This window comes from Podarcis cretensis (genome assembly GCF_951804945.1).
Source record: "Podarcis cretensis genome assembly, chromosome: 3".
Classification (NCBI taxonomy): Eukaryota; Metazoa; Chordata; class Lepidosauria; order Squamata; family Lacertidae; genus Podarcis; species Podarcis cretensis.
The window spans coordinates 66670826-66693561 of record NC_137172.1 but is presented as its reverse complement, the minus strand read 5'-3'; the positions used below and the strand labels follow the sequence as shown (position 1 = coordinate 66693561).

The window sequence follows — 22736 nt, the reverse complement described above, 5'->3', positions numbered from 1 at the left end:
CAAATTCATAGGGTGATTTGCAGGTTAAATGGTGTTGAAAGAGTGTCAACTGTTTACTCACTTTTCATCCAAGAATTAGCTATCAGTATCCCTACTTTTATCTCTAGGTAGCTGCATTGCAGAGGCCTCAAGACAGACACCGCAATGAGTAAATAAGGTCAGATGGTGAGCAAATGGGGGCAGCTAAAAACATTTTTGTCTATGTATGGTAGATGGGACTTTGTCTAAGGAGAACTATTTTGAGACAAACATATGCATCTTATTCACTGAGTAATAGGCCTTTCCTTTACAGCGGTACCTCGGGTTAAGTACTTAATTCGTTCCGGAGGTCCGTTCTTAACCTGAAACTGTTCTTAACCTGAAGCACCACTTTAGCTAATGGGGCCTCCTGCTGCCGCCGCACGATTTCTGTTCTCATCCTGAAGCAAAGGTCTTAACCCGAGGTACTATTTCTGGGTTAGCGGAGTCTGTAACCTGAAGTGTATGTAACCTGAAGCGTATGAAACCCGAGGTACCACTGTACTTACTAACCCCAGTGAGCATTTCACATCACCAATTAAGATGCACTGGAAGACTAGGGAAGGAAATGCACATGGGGGGATGGGGGGACGGTGCTTAGTGTATATTAAGTGGTAACTACTTCTCATCAAATGATCTTGAATGTATGTCTATAGACACATCACAAAGCTAGAATGGATCTGCAGAGTTTTCAGAAACAGGCAGTTGGGTGCTATAAAGTAAGCAGCCCAGAGCTACATGTTCCATTATAGCTTTGCTTGTGACAGTGATTCCTCATATTTCCATTCTCACACAGACAAAAAGGGAAATGAAAAGGACCACCTTTCTAATGTGGATTCAGTGTTCTGAGGATCTGGTTCTCTCTCATTAAAAAGAACTCTACACAGTACCTAGTGAAAACTATGAAAAATGTACTACTACAAGTTCTAGTCATGGCCACTAGCTTGGATTGTTTTAAAGGGCTTAGATGAATTCATGAAAGATAAAGCTATCTCTGGCTGCTTGTCATGATAACCTGGGTTCTACCTCCATTGTTAGAGGCAGTATGCATCTGTAGACCAGTTGCTGGAAATCCCACTTCGGAGGTTCCCTTGGGGATCTGACTGGCCGTTGTGAGAACAGGTTGCTGGGCTAGATGGGCTTTTGACCTGATGCAGCAGGGCCATTCTTATGTCTATAACATTTACATTCTCCAAACATTGGCTGGTGAATTTGTGTGACAGTCTAAAATCCTCCCTTTCAGAGCCAGGTTTGCAAGTCAGAAAAGTGGTGGTGGGGTTGTCATTTCAGTTGGGTAGGAAAAACTATTAGGAAAAGCAGTTTTGCTGCTGCAATACCTCCACCCCATTCCCCCACATTGCCCCACTAGCAATGATGCTATGTCACGACAGATCACAGTGCCTCTGAAAAGATGCTGGGAAATGCTCCCTTTGGCCATATTTCAACCAATGCATGTGAAATTTTGCATAGGAAAAAGGGTGTTGCTTTCCTCTCTCCAGGTATGTATATATTGTTCCTTTACAAGTGCTTGCTAATTACTTGTATTTGAATATATATATACACACACACATAGGCTGCATCCTTTGCACACTTACACAAGAGTAAGCACCATTGAACACAGTAGGACTGACACAGTAGGACTGTATGTAGGATTGCTCTGAGCAAGGATATAATTTTGATCAGTGCTAATATAGTTAATGCCGAATTATTATGACTTACATTTATATTCTTTCTTTTCTGCAAATTAACTCAGGGCAACATAAGAAGGTAAAGGGAGCCCTGACCATTAGGTCCAGTTGCGGCCGACTCTGGGCTTGCGGCGCTCATCTCGCTTTATTGGCCGAGGGAGCCGGCGTATAGCTTCCAGATCATGTGGCCAGCATGACTATGCCGCTTCTGGCGAACCAGAGCAGCGCACGGAAACGCCGTTTACCTTCCTGCCGGAGCGGTACCTATTTATCTACTTGCAGTTTGACGTGCTTTCGAACTGCTAGGTTGACAGGAGCAGGGACTGAGCAACAGGAGCTCACCCCGTCGCTGGGATTCTAACCACCGACCTTCTGATTGGCAATTCCTAGGCTCTGTGGTTTAACCCACAGCGCCACCGGCGTCCCCCAGGGCAACATACATGGTCCTTGCTTCCTCTTATCCTCATGTCAAACCTGTGAGGTAACTTGGGCTGAGAGATAATGCAGGGCCCCAAGTCACCCAATGAATAATAATAAGAATTAATAATATTTTTTTTTATTTTTATGCTGCCCCTCTGACTGGGTTGCCCCAGCCTCTCTGTGTGGCTCCCAATAGAATATTAGAAACACAACATAACATCAAACATTAACAACTTCTCTATACATGCATTTCATGCCTGCCTGGCTGAGAGTATTATTCCTAGCGAAGAAGCTATGAAATGAACACTGAAAATAAAAAAATATATATAATTAAGATGAAAAATGATGAAAAATGTACATATTTACAATGGACTGTTTTGGATTTGTTTGGGGTTACTCAAGAACACCAGGAAAATGTCTCTGCTTGGAAATTTGACTTTGCAGGAAATTACAAACTATTGACTCAGGAATGTGTCTGCATGTTGTATATAAAAAGATATTGAAAATGCCCCGAATGTGTATTTGGTATTGCTGAGAAAACTAATGAATTTCTCTTCATTATCTTTAATGCGTCACAGCACAAATGTGAAATTAAATGAAATAATAATAGACATTAAACAAGTAAACACTTATTCTGCCAGTGATCTCTTGTTGTTTTGTTAACTGTATAAACAGTTATAAATTCACAGTAGATTGAGATGCCCTTCTCAGTGACCTTCTTTGGGACAGGGTTCAACATCCTGTTTGGAGCAGAGAATTACGGCCAACCAAAATGAACTCCCACCTATTTTTGTATGAAGTGGACAGTGACTATTCTGCAGCGTCCTCAGATTCCCCATGGTTTTTATGTATTTTAACTTTCAGTTTAAGTATTGTGTTAAAAATGCAAACGGCTTTGAGGTCAGACAGTTGGAGAGTAAGGCAGTATACATAACTGTAATTTTATGTTTTTTAAAAAAAGGTAAAGGACCCCTGACAGTTAAGTCTAACTACTGTTGTCTATGCTCTGGTAACTTCAAGGTTAGATTACTGCAATGCATTCTACATAGGGCTGCCTCTGAAGATGGTTCGGAAACTTCAACTAGTGCAGAATTCAGCAGCCAGGTTGCTCACCGGAGCAAGATGGTTTGAGCATATTACACCAATCCCTGGTCTGACTGCACTGGCTACCAATTAGTTTCCGATTCCAATTCAAAGTGCTGGTTTTGACCTATAAAACCTTAAATGGCTCAGGACCACAATGCCTCTTCCCATATGAACCTACCCAGTCACTGAAATAATCTTCTGAGGCCCTCCTTCGTGTGGCTTCTCCTTGAGTGGTCCAGAGGATGGAAACACGAGAATGGGCCTTCTCTGCAATGGCTCACCGTCTATGGAATGCTCTCCCCAGGGAAGTTCACCTGGCACCTTCATTATACACATTTAGGTGCCAGGCAAAAACGTCACTTTTTAACCAGGCCTTTGGTTGATCTTATTGACATCCCACACCCTTTTAGAATGTAGCTTTGGGGGGCAGGGGGGTTATTGGGTTATTGCTTTTGGTTTGATTTTATATGTTGTGGTCTTGTTGTGAACCGCCCTAAGACCTCCAGGTATAGGGTGGTGTATAAGTTGAATAAGTAAATAAAAATAAATGATGAGAGTTGGAGTCTACAAATAGCTGGGGCGACGACCACATTGGCTGTCCCTGAACTGTGGGATGGCTCAACCTTTCAGATACTAAGACTGTACATTTTTTTCATGTGGAGTCTGCACCACCTCTGCTTTCAAGTGGAAAGAGCTTGTCTACCTGGCTTGTACACCTTTCCCCTGCCCCACAATCTTTTCATGGTTGGTGCAATCGAAGGGAGGAATTCATTGCCATGATTAGTCATACAAAGTTTAATAATGATGGACTTCCGGGTTAGCGCCAATGGACTTCCGGGTTAGCGCCAATGTCTAATGGCGGATTCCCTCCGAGCTCCGGAGGGAATCGGCTCAGTAGGGATTGGGTTCTGCCGCGCCGGCGACGCGGGGACCCTTAGAAACCACAGGCGCGGAAGCCTGTGGACTTGGTGACTCGGCGGGCACCATTTGCGCCCCCCCCGACCTGCGAAGGAGCCTTTTTAAAGGCTTCGGAACGGGGGACGGGAGCGGTGCGGTGCTGAGAGTCCTCTGCTTCCCCTGCTGAGTGAAGCCGCATGCCATGGACGGAGATCACTGACTTTTTCCTGAGAACATTTGGACTAAAAAGTAACAACCCGTGAGTAATACAGAAATTGGACTTAAAAAGGAATTTTTTTCTTTGAATTTGGCACGATCGGGGAAGATACAAAAAGGAAGTCTGTCTCCCCATCTTGTAGACAACTTAAAACAAGGACTAAATAACTAAAGTCGAGAGAATATTTTCTATCGTAACTGAACAAAGTTATTAATTTCACGATTGGACAGTATAAGTAATTTTGCTGGAGGATAAGAGTGGATTTTGAGAGCTGCGCAACCCCCTGGGACCCGGGAGTGATCAGTGAGAGAGCCTGTTGGAAAGATACAGAAGACTTTGACAGCTGTCAAACTAGCTGTCAAAGTTGGGGAATATAAAGTAACATTGTTTTTGCTGCCTTTGCCAGTTGGATTTGCTACATTTTGGTTATAAACTGTCGAAAAATAAGCTATTTTGTTTTTGGGACTGGAACTAGAAGGATAGTAAATATCCACAATCCCTCTAGAGGGGGTCTTGGGACACTGCAAGAATGGCTGGAAGTGGAAAAATACTCACTGAGTTGAACAAAACTTTTTATCTCCTGGGAAAGCTCCAAGAACAAAGTAATATTTTGGCTACAGGGGTCATGGGACTGAATGAAACAGTAAATAACTTTACTGAAAATGGAAAGGACTTGACTCAAATTTTCGTCTTTGAACCAAAAGCCCCTGTAGCGGAAACAAAAGATTTTGCAGCTGAGCAGGGAAAGAAACTTGACAAATTTGAGAAAGTGGAACAAGTGGAAGAGATACATGAGGATCTGGAGGGAAAGGAAGGAGGAGTTATAATGTTGCAGAAGGCTAAGGAAGGCCAGAGGCCTGGCAGGAAGGTCATAAAGGAAAATAAGAATTGGATGATGAAGATTTGGCTTGAATTGGAGAATGAAGAATGGAGAGACCTACCTAGATGGAGACCTGAAGATTTATGGATTACAAATTTGAATAAGATGGAAGTTTGAGCGTTTGGGACATTTAAATTCATGAATTCTTTCAAATATGGAGGTCTGGCCGGAAGAAATATGGACTTTTTTGGGATTGTGCTCCTCCGAGATTCGGGGTTTAATATAAAGGTCTATTCAAAGAACCGGCAAAGAGGAACTGAGAGAGGCTTAAAAGCCTCTGATGTGAGATCGCCAGGCTGATAGCAGATGGACTGATGGACATTGGTTTGGGGATCGAAACCGGGAAAGGGAGGGTGGGGTTTGATGAATCCAAAGATTGTATAAATATATTTTTTTTATATTTCTTATTTTGTATTTTTGGTTTGGTATTAATATAAAATTGGGAAATTCGTGGAAGGGAATCTGGGTCGACCTTGGAAAAAGGGTTTAAGTAGAAGGACTGAGGTAAATAAGTTGAAATCTGTTACTAAAAGGATTTAAGCATAACAATGAAATAAGGTAAAAATTGGGTAAGAACTTGTTGAACCAACATTTGGAATTGGAATACAAGACGGGGAGGCGAGGGGAAGTCGTGGAAAATAAGGTATAAGAAAATAAGGACTGAAAGTATACTTGTTTTGTGTGTTTTTTCTGTTTTTTTGTTTATTTGTCTTATTTGAAACCTCAATAAATATTATGTTAAAAAAAAACAAAGTTTAATAATGATGATGATAATGCTTTTCTTAGCTTTCCATTGGCATTGTCCATGTACTTTGTAAAATCTCCATACTACTAGCTGCTACTGTCACAGTTAGCTTTGTTAGATTTTTTTCTTCATAAGTTGGGTATATTCATCATTTGTAGAAGCCATAAATAAACTCAGTGGCTAAAGCTTCAGTGGAGCTGGACCAGTGTACGACAGAGCCAGAGCAATTTGTAGTAATGATAGATTACTAGCCATAATTTTAATTTGTAACTGCAGGGTTACTAGAAATATGAGTTACCTGCTGATGCACTGAGCTATGATTACAACATGAAAAAGGCAACAATATCAAAACCCAGAAATTGAAATCTCTGTCAGAAAACACAAAGAAAGTCCTTTTCTTTCATAATCAAATCAATCAGATTTTATTTGTACATTTCAAAATGCCTGTGTGGAAATAATACAAATCATTCCATCCATAAAATGTACCATTGACAGGCACAATTGCAAATTAGTTAGGGCACCTCCTACTACCTGAAAATGGGTCACATTAGCAGATAGCGACAGAACAACAAAATAGTAGGAGCAATCTTCATCTTCTAAAGGTTGAGGATTAGTTACAGCCATTGTAGTCACTTAAGTTAATAAGTTCTCACATGTGAAGTTACATTATCCACTTTCCTATCTATTGTAGGATCCAGCAAGGCTACATCAATATCCTGAGGAAATGTAGTTTTCTATTTTAAGAAGACTTTTCTTGCATGGCAGGATATTATCTTCATTCAGCATGTTTACAATTATAGCACAAATTTGTGTCTGCTTGTGCAAGTCTGGAAACAGTTGCCCTAGTCACTTTAAAGCTTAGCTTATTGATTCCAAGATAAAAATCTTATTTTTGATATGGTTGGTAATTTGTGATTTCTTCACTTTTTCTTCATTCATGTGGAATTATAGGGAAAGATATTAAGCAGACAAGAGAAATGTCTGCTACTGCTTTTAACACTTTCAGGGTCCATTTTTGCCTGATTTGCTCAAAATGTTCAAATCACTTCAGGCTAAATGTGATCAACGCATAGTCCCCTATGCAGAATACTGAAAGACAAAGAGGGAATAATTTTTTCAGGCAGGCCATTGGTAGTGCTATTTCATGTGATACTTATGAAATCTCTGGCTGTAATGGATGTTTGTAGACAACATTTAAACCATGGTTTACAAGAGTGATCCTAGGCTTGCCCTATGCTTGCAGGCTCCCTTTTCCTCCTTCAGGATGGACACAAGGAGTGTGGAAGCTTTCACTTTTGATTAGCTGCAGTTTGTTCTGCTACCGAAACCCAGCACACTGTGATTAATCTTAACTATGGTTTGATTGAAACAAGCCAACTTCAAACCATGGGTTCTGAAACTAGCTTTTTTCAAGAAACTGTAGTTAAGATTAACCATGATGTAAGATTCATGCATAATATTATGCTGCAGTTAATTGACATAAGAAGCAGAAGCTTTATAGAAATACGAATTTTGAAGGATAGCTGTTTCAGATCACATATTGGTTTGGGAAGTGCAAATGGATAGATTTGCTTTAGAATGTGAACAAATTTCTGCCCCAATCCTACCTGTAATCCAAATTATGTTTCAGAAAGAGTGCTTGCTTTTAGGTGGATCCAAACAAAAGTAGGGGGGAAAGAGGGGAAACTCCAGATGCTAAAAATGAGATTTATTCTATGTCTGACTCATTTTAAAAAACAGAAGTGCACACACATGTACTCACACACACAATATACATGGAACAGTGAGCATAAACTGTCATCTTGTATGATATGGTTTCATAATCTCAACCTAAATGAATACGAAGCAAAAGTTATTGAGTTACCTTTCTTTTATAAGCAAAACAAAAAGCTAAAATAAGTTTAATGTACAGTATACATTTTCTTGCAGAGAAATTTAAAACAGTGCATCTGAAAACAATACAACTAAAATTTGTGAGATTAGTTTTCCAAACAAATGTAGCTACACAAGTTGTGTGTGTGTGTGTGTGTGTGTGTTGCAGGTTATCTATCTTTTCATGATCAGACCTTTCTATCAGCTAGCCTGGTAGTAATTGTTATTCAAATAACCAGAGAAATTTCTATGCTAACATTTCTAACTTTCCTACTATAAGCAAGATTGTGTCTAACTAAGCTTTGAGCATTGTCAAACCCTATTAATCATTTCAGAAGATAAATTCCACCAATCTCAAAGAAAACAAATCTACACAAATTCTGCATTGCCTGCTAACCATACGATTAATAGAACTGTAGAAACTCGTAAATTAGAAATGAAAAGCGACTGTTGCGACTGTTAAGACATGTAGATATATGACTATGGATTTTGGCATTATAACACATCCATTGCAATCCACACACTATCTACTTCAAAGTAGCCTCTTTAACTACAATGGAATAAGTAGCTTCTGACAATTTACTTGTCCTTCTTTAAAACATTCTGAAAAAGATGCTGATACCCATGAACCAAACTGTGATCCTCAAAAGGTTGTTCACCATTTCACTTAAAAAGTAAGTGACAAGTTTGTAGATACTCATTCAGGAATGAAACTCATTCAGCCGTATCAAATGCTACCTGACATTGTGTGTTTTAATAATTCTGTATAAGAGAATCTCCTGTTTTGTGAGTGTGTGTGGCATCAGAGTTGTTAATTCATTGTCAGCAAGACCTTTCTCCTTGCTGGAAAATATATTCTCCTCCATCACCTCTTAATTAAAGCTACTACCTTCTTTGAGCAAAAGCCCACAACTCACCAAAAATCTTGCACAGCAAAAGACAAACAACTGATAAGCATCCAGCAGGCCACAGAACATGGCTGATGTGTTCAGCTCAGTGCAACATGAGTTGCTCAAGCCTTGGTTACAATAAATGTACAGTAGGGAATACAGACGAACATCCAGAAAATTTTAATTTGGGAGCATTTGGCATGCTGTTTCAGCATTTCTAGCCCCTGCAGCTTGGAGATGCTAGAGCTGAAGGAACCAGCCGATTTCTTTATGAAAGCATGAGGTTTTGTTTGATAAATCGCCTTTAATATGTAGTAACTGAAAGGAAGGAAAAACAGCATTAGGTGATCAGCATGCTTACTGATTCATATCACTTACATTCCAATGATAGCAATGAGGTTTTTAGGTAGGCCTTCTTCAGGAGGGCACTTTGGAAGCAAAGAAGCCCCTCAGAAAAGTCTTTGCATCTGGTTGCCACCTGCTGCACTTAAAACCCAGAGACAGGCTTCAGACTATGATCACAGCAAATGGGCAGATGACTGCAGGGAAAGTCAGTCCAGCAGATATCTGTGTTCTAAGTCAATGTAGGACTTCAAAGTGCTTTGAATTGAATTCAGAAACTCCCCGGGAGCCACTGGAGTTGTTTCACTGAAGGCATGATATGTATTTGCCAAATCCCAGGTCCAAATCCTACTGCAGTGTTCTGTATTGGTGCAGTTTCAAAGGCAGTTCAACTTCAAAAACACTCAAAATAATTTTGCAGTAGTCCAACCTTGAGGTTAGGCGTGCATGGGTACACATGGCCAGCCTATCTTGGTCCAGGGGGTGGTTGCAGTCAGTGCATCAACATCGGGAGGTAGAAGGTCCGTCATGCCGCTGAGGCTGAAGAGTACAATAACACTCCTAGACTGCATACTGACTGTGTATATCTTGATCATGCTTTCAGAATATGACTTTTCTGGTCTTGTTAACCACTTTTGTCCAGATCTTTCTTAGCTCTTTATCCATTTTTCTGAAGTACCCGTGATTTCCTCTTCATTGTCACACAAGATGCCCATGAACATATTGTAGAGAATGTGTCCAAGAACCACTCTCCACATCCATACCTTGCTGCTCATACACACTCCACTAGTGAATGGGGCCATCCCCATCACTCCACCAAACATCAAACAAAATAAAGGCCCTCTGTAGGGCTGAGCAGTTGCCTGCTGTCAGTTCCCTGTGGGTGGCGGGCAAATGATCCTGCAAAAGGGATTATCCCTGCTGTTCTTTTTCCCCACTCCCCCTTTTAAAAGAAATAAAAAGGCACATGATCAGACCAATGAAGTAACCTCCATCACTTTTTCTTCCACCTCCCTGCCTGCCCCCCACATGATAAATCAATGAAACCCCTTCCTAGGGCAAAGCAAGAAGAGGCAACTAGATTGGTAGATGCCACAGAAATGCCAATAAGAGCCTTGGTGGGCATCATAGCAGCTGTGAGCACTGGGTTGGTGACCTCTGGCATAGAGGATGATTTGTAGCCAGATATATTCACAGCTTAATCCCTTTGCTAATGGCAGTAGATCACAAACACAATAACATACAGTACTTAAAGTGCTGTTCCTTTGCTAATTAGCCATCTTATATTGACTTTCAGACTTGCAGTAAATATTATTGTTGACCCAAGAACTGGGATATTCACACTAATCTAGCAATCCTTAGTGGTTGAAGGGTTTGCATTGATTCTTTGATGGTGATACAGAGTTTCCCTACCAACTACAGCTTTCCAATTCACTTCAGTCTTGAATACTGCACACCACTTAGCTGAAATAAACGGAGAACCTTTCTCATGTAAGAACACTGTATACTAATTGGAAGAGCACATGTGGAGCACTCTGGAATAGGGATTTTGACTGTGATTAACATTGTAGTACTTACTGCACATGTCTGCTCAGAAGTAAGTTCCATTTACTTCCCTAAGGATTTCAGCCTTAGCTTGGCAGTGTAATATTGTGAACAACATTTTTACTATCGGACCAAAATGCATCATCATCATCATCATCATCATCATCATCATTATTTTGTCTTAAGATGTCTTTCAGTATTAAAATCCTGTGATTCTGCAACTTGTATATATGTATACAGGTTAAATTCACCATTTTGGCCAGCAATAAAATTTAATGCTATCCACATTCTACTTAAATAGAAAGCTATCCCAAAGCAATGAAGTGACGTGTTTCTGAGGCATGCAGACACATAAAAGAACACTTCTTTTTTATATAAAAAGGAAAAAGAGTTTGTCTAGATCATTTTCAAAGAAAACAATTTGACACAAATTAAAATTATCTAAAGCTGCATAAATATGTGTACCACCCACAAGAGTGTGAGAAGAGCAGTGCCTTATATGCCACGACAGATTGTCTCTGTTTTCATGCCCTGCTTTGAACTTTGAGCTAATTTTTGCAAATGCCTGGGAACCTGACTTAGGGGAGCAAGAAGTCAGTTTTCTTAGGAAAGGGTCAGCAGTGCTGTGTTCATAAATGGCTCCTATAGTTTATTGTGGGACGAGGGAGGGAATCAAATGAGAATGACATTTTAGTCCCAGTAAAATTGATAATTTAACAGCACTCTATGGAAATTATGTTCATGTTTTGAAACCTGATAGTTAATGTTAAATGGTGACAAACATTTTGCCATCAAAATCACATAGCGAATAAATGCATGCCTTATTGACGGTTATATAAATGTTTAGAAATGAAATGTAAGACCAGAGTGCTCACACGCTGTACAGCCCCAGCAGCAAATGCACTGTGTATTCATCAAAAATATGTATCTTCAAATATTTTAAAAGCAGGAAAGATCCCTGAAGCACTTAGAAAATAACAAGGCATTGGACATAAACTAACATCTCGGTTATGAATGCTATAACACTTCACTGTGCAACTTGGTTAACTCCTGATTTCTTTATGTGTTCAGTGTTGTAATGTTGTAAATAACCATTATACAGCATTTTAAGTATACAGTGGTACCTCGGGTTAAGAACTTAATTCGTTCTGGAGGTCCGTTCTTAACCTGAAACTGTTCTTAACCTGAGGTACCACTTTAGCTAATGGGGCCTCCCACTGCCACTGCACCACCACTGTGCGATTTCTGTTCTCATCCTGAGGTAAAGTTCTTAACCTGAGGTACTACTTCCGGGCTAGCGGAGTCTGTAACCTGAAGCATCTGTAACCCGAGGTACTACTGTACTTATAAAAAGATATTTATTTGAAATTGGCCCTACTGAAGAAATAAGTCCATTCATCTCATTTATTTATTTAACATATGTGTATTTTGCCCTGTAACCAAGTTCCGCCTCGCTTCCATTCTAGGGTTTGTTTTAATGGGTGTTTCTATGGACACAAAAGCCAAAGTGGCTGCTCAAACGCTTCTTTCATGAATGTACATTGATTAAGCCATCAGACCAAGGATAGCAAGCCTTGTGTTAACCAGTGGGACAAGCCTATTCCCCCCCCCAATGATATGTGCTCTGTTATTTTAGATTTCAGTGTAAGTGTAAGACTACTCAGAACTTCAAAATGTGGGCCCATTTGGACCCAACTGTCTCTTATGTGAAAATGAGGCCTTCTGCTGACTGGGGCCCTGGGCCTCTGCCCAAAGTACTGTCCAGGTGGCACCACTGACCCTTTACTGCTAGTCAGTGCTGTGTGACAGCTGAAAGGGTTACAGTGCCAAAGGGAGCTACTGGGCAGGTTTCAATATAAAGGAGCAGGGTATTCATGTGCCTCTCTGCTAGCGCTGCAAGTCACTACCACACAACAGCAGTCTGTGTTTATATGTTGTGCTATAGCTTTCATAGAATCACTTCTACAGAAATATATAGCTCTTGTAGCAACATATCCTATTTTAGCTCTAAAGTTTATAATTGCTTCAAGCTATTCCATTTACATTAAATATAAGGTACCACAGGGTGCTACTAAATATTGAAGAGTTAGGAGGCTAAAGCAAAACATTTGAATTTATAGCAAGAATTTTTTTTATTAGGACATCGAAGTCTGACTCGAATACATTTGTGCAACATATACACTCACACTTTGAGAGGAGAGCATTGATGTTTGACAAGAACAAATTAAATTAAATTAAAATAAAATGTTTGGACATAATACAAATTACACTAATCACATCCTCCTCAGTGTATTTTTATTTGTGATTTATAATTTAAAAGCCCAGTCTTTGCTGCTCATGAGTGCTTGTTTGTATTTGGGTAATTCAAAGGAACATGGAGAAGTTCTCCATGTTTTAGGTTATCAAGAATGTTGAGGGTTGTTAGGAGACCACCATTCCTCTAAAAGAGCTGCAATTCTCAATTAACAGCCACTCCTTCTTCCCAGGGAACTCTGGAAATTATAGCTCTGTCAGGGGGATAGGGATCTCCTAACAAACCTTTGCACTCTTAAACAATAGTTCTCAGTGTTCTTTGGAGGGTTCTTTGTTTAAAGTGGAATGATTCTGCTTTAAATGTATAATGCTCATGGAGTCCCAATTTAGCCGCTATCATGCACTCGCATGATTGATGCTGCCCCACCAAAAAGCACTTGTCTGTGGTTCAGTTGAGTGTAGCCAGTATTACATTTAATAGGTGTTTGCTACATGCAGCAGCCCATGCATATATATCTATGTGCCGCCTGCACAGCTGCCCAAGCTGGGGACTGCTGGTGTGTCAACAGTGCACATCTGTAGGCCAGCACATCTGGGGGGGTTAAATGTGATGCTGGCCATGTGGTTTTTAGCACTTATGTGACCTAAATGAAACCATTAAGTAATCTTCAACTATACAATTATAACTATTCCAAAAATACAGAAATACACGAATAAATTCCTCCCCACCCCCTACCAGTGCCCTTTCAAAACGAATCTAAAAGCATTATGGCAGGTCCTAAAGTGCTTTGATGCTAGTTCCATCACATTCTCTTTTTGTGTTTGTGAGTGATAGAAAGGGTCATCTGCAAATTAGTTTAAAATTCCCACAGCTAAATGAAGGAATAAGAATACAAAGCTTTCAGTTAGATCTTTGACAACAAATCCTATATGTGTCCCTTAGATCCCATTTTAATTATCATAGAATTGAGAGCCCCACCTCAACCCTGCTTTAACCAGCATGGCCATAACGTTAGCTATAGACAAAACTCAATTTTGTTTTGCTTCTTTTTAAAAATGTGAATGACACTGCTACAGATCTTCAGTGAGAAAGTTCATGGCGATCTGGAAGGTATTAAGAAGCATGTTTAAGTTATTGAAGTATCAATATGATTAGTTCTTTGCAGAAAGGACGATAACTGTCACTTTCATAAAGTTTTATATATTTTCTCCTTTACTGCTTTTCCTTTTATTTCTTACTCTTTTGATAGATGGCAGTTAAGAAATTTGCTTGAGATGATGAAATATAACCATATATTACAGTATCATTACTTTAAACATAATCTGTTTTTTACGCACAAATAACTGGGATGTCAAAAAGTCCCAAGAACCAAACCTGCTGTGTTTCTGCTTCATGTTTAATGTTCTTTGCTTCCCTTCCTCCCTCTCTCCTGCTTTCTTTTTCAAATGCATTTAACCTTAAAATAGGTAACTTCAACAGAGAGTAATGGATATTCTATGTCAGGTCAATTTATGAAATGGGTTTTGCTGTTCTATCAGCCCCTTGCTACCTGCAAAAATAATTATTGTTATTAGTTTGCATTTATGTATTCTCTTTCATTCCAAATAATTCAGCCTACTTACAATATGTGGGGTATGCAGCAAGAAGCCACTTTTCTCACCATTAGCGACCCATGCTTTCTCTGGTTAAACAGCAGTAGTACATCTTTTAACGCTTTAGGAAATGAAAATGAAGATAATAGTTTCTAAGTGACACTGCATGCTAGGATTTAACCCAGGTACAATATGACTATTGAATAGTAATTCAGCTTGTGCACAGAAGCTAATAACCAAAGCTAATGGTCAGCTAATTTCCAGGTCACTTGCACCAGAAATATTTCATGCTTACTGGAGGCTACAGAATATAAAACTGTCTCATTGGTCTGCAAAGCCTCTACTCTGACCAATGGCAGCTCTCCAAAGATCTTTCCCAAGTTTTTAACTGGAGACGCTGTGACTTTTGTATTCAAAGTATGTGCTGTAATACTGAGTTATGGCTCCTCTCCTAGTGTGGGGTGGATGAAATACAGACACTCGTTTCCTGAAGTCTTTGAAAATATACATAGTATTTCATCCCTCAAATACCAACTCTTAGGAGTGTTTTAAACTCAGTTTCTTGGCTGACTGCCTGAGGATTGCTACTAAACATTTCCCTTCTCCTGCAAGACCCTTGGAAAGTTACAACTTCGTATTGATCTTACAAGTGTGGACCTTGGGGTTGAAGCCAATGGCAAGAAAAAAAGTTGAGGTCAATTTATAAGACTTATTGCAAAGACAACGGTGACTTCTTTTGTCACCTTCCTTTGTGCACTATTACTGCTAGGTGTGTGAGAGAGATGGGGAAAACTTGCAGGTCTGCAGTTGCAGGCTGTCAGTCTAACAACCTGGAATAAAGAACATTAGTCTCTGTGGCTTGGAGAATATGCACAAAGGCCCAATGCTATAATCCATGGCAAACTTTGCACTCACATAACAGCCCCTGCTCACACTGGCGGAGGAAGAGGAGTGCAGGGGGAGGGCACCGCCCCCAGCAGCACAATCCCGGTGGGGTGCCATCGTTGCTGCCCCCTCCCCACGCTGGGCACCACGCCCCCACAGGTGCCATGCCACGCCACGCACCCAGGACATGCGCCCCGTCCCCCCGTCCCCACCTGCTCTCCGCCCCCCAGTGCCGGAGCTCCACCACTGCCTGCTCGCTCCTCTTTTGCACATGAAAGGAGATGCTTGAAAGCTTCCTCTATTAGTTTTAAATAAGGTGCACCTTCCTGTTAAATCCAAACTGGCAGAACGGCAGTTTATTCTAACTGTTCAAGAAAACGAGAAACAAGCTGTTGTTTCGGCTACTGGTTTGTCAGCCCATCTGCACTGCCTGCAGAAAAGACTGTGACATGCCTTCAGCGTTTAGAAATATTTTCGTGATGATAATCAGTGTTAACACTGCACCCTCTATCCTTGGCACATTTGAAACTTTTGTTAACGAGTTGCATCCATATGCAGAGGATGGTTGATCTCGGACTCAATTTGTTCTGGCACTCATGTTCAGCACCAGAATCTGCTTTCTTCTCTAGGGCTGACCCCCCAGAATATTTGAATAGTATTTTATAAAAGTGAAGTTGCTCCAGGCATGCTTAGAGTACTTTGATCATCACCAAATGACTGGCAGGGTATTTTTTTTCTTTTTTTCTTTTTAAAAAAATAATATTTATTACCTTTTCCAACAATTTAAACACTACAAAAAATAAAAACCATACAATACAATACAATACAATACAAAAACAAACAAACAAACAACACTACATTACACTAACAAAACACTAACATTAAACTAACAAAACAAAACAAACACAATTTAAAACACATCAAATAATTTCAATATCTTATCTTTCATTCCCTTATTTCCGCAACCTCCTCACACCTCCCTTTTTGTATTCCACTTCTATTAATTTTTTCAGCAATTCCCTTCCATCTTCCTCTATTTTTAATCCTATAATTATCTTAACACATTCTAACCTTATTTTCCCTTTAATACTCTATTAATCTATTTATCCTTAATTCCTTATAACATTTCTACTAAAGCCATATAACTTCATTCCAACATTTTTCTAACATTCATTAATTTTACAGTATTTCCGTAAATAGTCTTTAAACTTTTTCCAGTCTTCTTCCACTGACTCTTCTCCCTGGTCTCGGATTCTGCCAGTCATTTCCGCCAATTCCATGTAGTCCATCAACTTCACCTGCCATTCTTCCCGGGTGGGTAAATCTTGTGTCTTCCAATATTTTGCGATGAGTATTCTTGCTGCTGTTGTTGCATACATAAAAAATGTTCTATCCTTCTTTGGCACCAGTTGGCCAACCATGCCCAGGAGAAAGGCCTCTGGTTTCTTCAGGAAAGTATATTTGAATACCTTTTTCATTTCGTTATAAATCTTCTCCCAGAATGTCTTAATCCTTGGACATGTCCACCAAAGGTCAAAGAATGTACCTTCAATCTCATTACATTTCCAACATTTATTATCGGGCAAATGCAGTGGCGTAGCGTGGGTTGTCAGCACCCGGGGCAAGGCAAGTAAATTGCGCCCCCTAACCCATGGATTTGCGCCCCCTAACCCTAACCCCCAGATGTTGCGCCCGGTGCGGCCGGCCCCCCCTGCACCCCCCCCCCGCTATGCCACTGGGCAAATGGTAAATTTTTGCAAGCTTGACTGGTGTCATGTACCACCTGTAAATCATTTTCATTAAGTTTTCTCTTAGGGCATTACATACCGTAAATTTCATACCTGTGGTCCATAACTATTCCCAGTCAGCCATCATTATGTTATGTCCAACATCTTGTGCCCATTTAATCATAACTGATTTCACCATTTCATCCTGAGTGTTCCATCTCAGCAACAAGTTATACATTTTTGACAAATGCTTAGTTTTTGGATCAAACAATTCTGTTTCCAATTTTGATTTTTCCACCTGGAAGCCAACTTTTTTGTCCGAATTATATGCCTCCATTATTTGGTAATAATGAAGCCAATCTCGCACTTTATTTTTCAATTTTTCAAAACTGCAATTTTATTCTGTCTCCATCTTGTTCCAAAATTTCCCAAAATTTCGGCCATTTGGCCTCCATATTGAGTTTTTTCTGAGCCTTCGCTTCCATTGGTGACAACCATCTTGGGGTTTTCTTTTCTAACAAATCCTTATATCTTATCCAAACATTAAACAATGCTTTTCTAACAATGTGATTTTTAAACGCTTTATATGCTTTTACCTTATCATACCATGCCAACCAAATACATTATTAAAACCTTCTAAATCCAACACGTCAGTGTTTTCAAGAAGCAGCCATTCTCTCAGCCAGCAAAAAGCAGCTGATTCATAATATAGTTTAAGGTCTGGCAGGGCAAATCCACCTCTTTCTTTAGCATTGGTTAATATCTTAAATTTTATTCGAGGCTTCTTGGACTGGCAGGGTATTTTCCCCACTCTCTCTCTCTCTCTCTACACACACACACACACACACACACACACACACACACACACACAGGCATAGAGCATTAGGGATCAGGGATTCTTTTCAAGGCAGATGGCAAGGCTTCCACAAAGGTCTGAGCCTTCTGTTTGCCCTGCTGATGGTTTTAAAAAATAATTACTCAAGTATGAGTAATCTGTGAGCATTTATTCAGTCCGATTATGAAGCCGCTTCCATTTTAAGACAGTCAGCATTGCTAAATGGTCAATGCTAAGGCTACTTGCTGTGCCCATTTGGATTTCTGCTGAGGAGACAGTAGCATGAACCAATTAAACCCTATCTTTGTGGACAATAAAATAGGTTCAACATTCACCTTCATGTTTTCCCTTATCAATTATAAGATGAAAAAGTTAGTGTTTCCCCGCAACCATATACCTCCCTGATCTATTTCACTGACTTCTAATTATTGAATTATATAGTTTAGTAACAGCAAAGCAATTGCTACTGGGGGGGGGGAATCTACTCAGCAGCTGGTGAGCTTGTCTTTTTCAATTTTTCTACTTTCAGGATGAGCTAGAGGTTTGGATAATATTTATAATTCTGATGAAGCACTTAGTAGATTTTTAATAACCCTTCAATGGGGAAAACCTGGCATATTCTGCAACACTGTCACAGCTGTCAGCATTATTTTTTGCCAGACTGGGTGATTTCCAAGGGCTAATTCAGGCCTTCCCATTGCCCCCATAATATACAGTGTGTGTATATATGGTGTTTAAATAATTTCCACCTGGGATAATTATAGAACAAGTTTCAGAGACCATTACATATTATATCGGAAAATGGGGAATTAATGTCTAGAAATGGCATTCCTATGTGACGCTATAGGCACATGATGTTTCTATGGGAAAATAAAGTCATTTGGTAGTTTTGCTACTCTTCTATTTTGGGGTACATTTATTTTAGCTTTGTTGGGTTGTTTTGCTACCTTATCTACGAAACAGCAATTTCACCTGAATGTAGATTGACCCCCCCCCCCGCCAAATATAAAGGATAACTCTCTAAAAAGAGGAACAGGTGGCACCAGCTTTTTCTTAAAGAAAATTTGTGTGCATGCCTGTACATGGTTACTAGCTTAAGTAACCATCCTTTATAAGACTATAGTCATATGTTGGCTTCAGAAGACTTATTTTGGGGGAATTCTCAAAGCTACCCAATGGAAATGACTATCCCAGCTTGATATGTTGCAGTTCATTGCAGGGGGAGAAGGGGTTTTCACTATTTGCTTTAGGTGCAAAAATGTCTAAATCTGACACTGAGGAATGGTTATGGGATTTGCTGTGCAACAAAATGAATATCACATCAACATGGAAAATATTTACAGAGAGCAAAACTTTTTTTATTTTAAAAATGCCTTTGTTCTATATACTTATTCAAACAGAGCAAAGGGAAATGCCACTTTCCTTTTATCTATTATACCAATGCAAACTCTGGACGAAGGTCTTATCAAAGATAGCGAGTTCTTTTTAAACTCATTCCTTTCTTAACAAACAGAACTTCAGCAGAACTAAAATATATAATAGTAACTGAGAATTTATATTAAAATGATAAGACCTACATACTCTGTATCCAGGGTAAGAGCTTCATTAGAATTCATTTCAACGTCTCTCTTTTTGCCCTTTCCCCTAAATGCAACGGACACATATGAAATTCTCCTTATGACTTCCCACCTAGCATTTGTTATTTCAAAAAACTGTAATCCAACCCTGGGCTGGATTAATGACGGAGCATTTCCTTAAAACATAAGCATGTAAATCAAAGCAAACAGATGTTCAGACACTCCGTCTGTGCATCCTGTAACCCACAGGAGGCACAAACATACTTACTGCCCATCTGTTAAGGTGGCTTGTTCTCCATTCAGTATTGGTACATTGTCACGGGTGCCAGACAGTCTTGCGTTAGACTGGCAGGCTGTTGAACACTAAGATTGCCATTTGGGGTGGGGGATTTGTCCTGCCTACTGTGCCCTGAGATATGTGGCATTAGACACATTTTTAATATACATCGTTCCTTGATTATTAATTTTTTTAAAAAAGGTTGCCTGAAACTTCTAGTGCTGAGTCATTAAAGATATATTGCAATGAATGCTTATAAAACCGTGGGGGGGGGGGGGAGTTTAATAGGACAATTCATAACTCCAAGGCCATCTTTCAATCATTTTGTCTCAGTATGGTCTAACAGTATCAAAGAAATGGAATGAATTGTGGAGGGCAGACAAATGTTGACACCCCTTATTTTGTGGCCTGTCCATGGTTAGGGAGAATATGTGGGATTGCCAAAATGAAACTGAACATTGTAAAGGTAGGTTGGAAAGAAAACAGAATTAGAAGGTACTAGTTTGGAAAAATAGATTGAGATGCCCATAACTGATGGGATTCAATCTTGCCTTCTTATTTAGATTTATTGTCCTAGCATCTCCCAGAACCATCACTAAGTCTGGATTCTTCAACCAAATCTAGTGATGTGCAAAATTGGTTCCTTTATTTCCATAGATAATTCTGCTTTTTCTCTTGTTCCTCCCTTACACCTGGCACAAAGGGGGGGGGTAGGCATGGACCATGTTATTTTCTTAATGTCTGCTCCTGGAGACTAAAAAAACAGCCCACACATACTGAAAACATACTAGCCTGTAGTTGCCACTGAAGAGTGTGCATCCAAACTGGCAACATATACACAAGGACCAATGTTTGAATTTTCATTTCCTTCATACAGGCCTCAGTTGTATGTGACACTAGCATGTTGGTGCTTCATTTTGTGGTGAAAAACTTACATTGGGTGGGACTTGATCAGTGAATGAGGGCGAGGGGTTGAAAATGCTTCTCCCCTCCCAAATTGGGTACCCTATGCAATCTACAGTAATGCTTCATGATGAAGCAGGCCCTGTGTATCACTGAAGAAATGTCAGAATCATAAGACTAGAGAGATGAAGTGGGGAACCAGTTATTTTTATTATAGTTAATGGAAAGCTTTGTGCATGAGTCTTGAGAAGTATTGCAGAATGCATCAATTTTAACACAATGATTTCTTATTGCCTTTTTCAATTATTGCATTTTCTTTGAGAAAGTCAAAAATTAAGCCAAAAATCCATTGTGATATTTGAATTTTGCTACTTAAGTGCCAGGAGCAAAGAGCACAGGGGGTTATATATTCGCTACTGGTATTTGTAACATTTTTAAAGAGAGTCCCAAAAAATAATTCCTTCTATATATGGTTGGGAGACATAATCCACCAGGATGTTCTGCAGAAGCCCCATTGAAATGAAATTACTGCTCAGGAAATCGTACTGGTGGTGTTTGTGTTGTTTTTTGTTTTCTGCTGTGTTGGAGGGAAACTTTAAATATTGGTAACTGTAATCTCAGATTGGATCTAGACACATCAAAAAAGTGGTTCAGTTAAACACGTTATAAACTCATACAGGTAAATCCGGTTGGGAAGGACAGGACTCCACAGCGCCATCTGGTGTCTCAGTCTTATATCACATATACAATGCATATACAGTAAAACACTTTTTCTTTACCAATCTAGCTGAGTCCACTGTGGGTGCCTAAAGAACCCAAACATGTTTTTTTAAAAAATAAAATAAAATTTGATATAATTTATTGATATGATTTCTGTTACTATTTATCAACCATCTGTAACATACAGAATGTGGTCCACAGAAAGTGTACCTGCTCTCTACAAACCTCATTTATGTTTCTTTAGAAAGCACAACATTGGCTTCATGCATTCAGACACACTTGCGCAAGGAGGGGGGAAACTCCTGTATAACAAATGATGATGGAAGACAGCACATAATTCCCTATGAACAGCCTCAAAGAATATCCACATAATTCTCTTCAATAATATGGATGAGAATGAGAGATGTGGGGAGGAGGGATCTAAAGGAGAGAGAGATTCTTTGTTATACCTGAATATATAGACTGGCTTACCTTATTCTTCCAAACTTCTGTATTTGTTCTGAATACTGTCATTTGTGATTTGCTTTTGATGCTGTTTCAAAAAAGAAGAAAAGTCTAGTTTGCCAGCTATTTTCTGGAATGCTGGGATCAGTATCTTTAAAAACGTTAACAAAAAGTCTAAAAAGAAAATTCATTCTGGGGTCAAAATATGCCTTGAGGTTATTTGCCTCACATTGTTTTGAGGCAGCAAACAAATGTAAAGGAAAAGGCAGTGTTCAGAGAGATATGCCTGTAGGAGAACAAGATTGTGGCATTCCTCCTAATTGGATTTGCTTTTACTTCCTGAGGACAGATCCCCTCTGTTTTAGGTTATACTTCGCAAGACACATCCAGTATTTGCAGCCTAGTTCTCCAGGCTGATTGGACATGGAGTCCCTCTGTTTGAGCCTTGAACCTGGGAATTGGAGAGGGTGGGAAGCGGACAGGATAAAAGAGGGACATGCATCCCTGATTCCTCCAGCAATTTAGTATCGTCCAAATATTATATCTTGCGCATTAGGGTTTTTCAATAAGAAAAACGAGTCAAAAACGTTATGGCTTTTATTTTATTTTTTCAAAAACCACCAACTTTATTTATATCAAGCACTTTAGAAAGAAAAAGAACATATATGCTTAGTTCCCAGCCTTTAGAAGTGTCTGAAAGCACTTCTATCAGAATTGCTTATTTGGAGTACTGGAGGTGGGAGGAGAGAGAGTCATGTACAGGAAATGAACAGTTTGTAATGATTTTTCCTTGGGGCTCTCTATCATCCACATGTCCTTTCTCCATACAAGAAGTCCTTTCCTTGAAAGCGCTGTAATTGGAAAAGAGTAGTTCAAAATGGTTAAAGGCATGTTTTCTGCTATGTAATCAGCATCATTCTTC

The 22736-nt window shown here is 39.6% G+C and overlaps 1 protein-coding gene across 7 annotated transcripts in view; it reads left to right on the top strand.

Moving 5' to 3' along the window:
* Positions 1-22736, top strand: part of LAMA2 (laminin subunit alpha 2) — a 390451-nt gene that overhangs the window by 181427 nt on the left and 186288 nt on the right. The window lies entirely within an intron of this gene.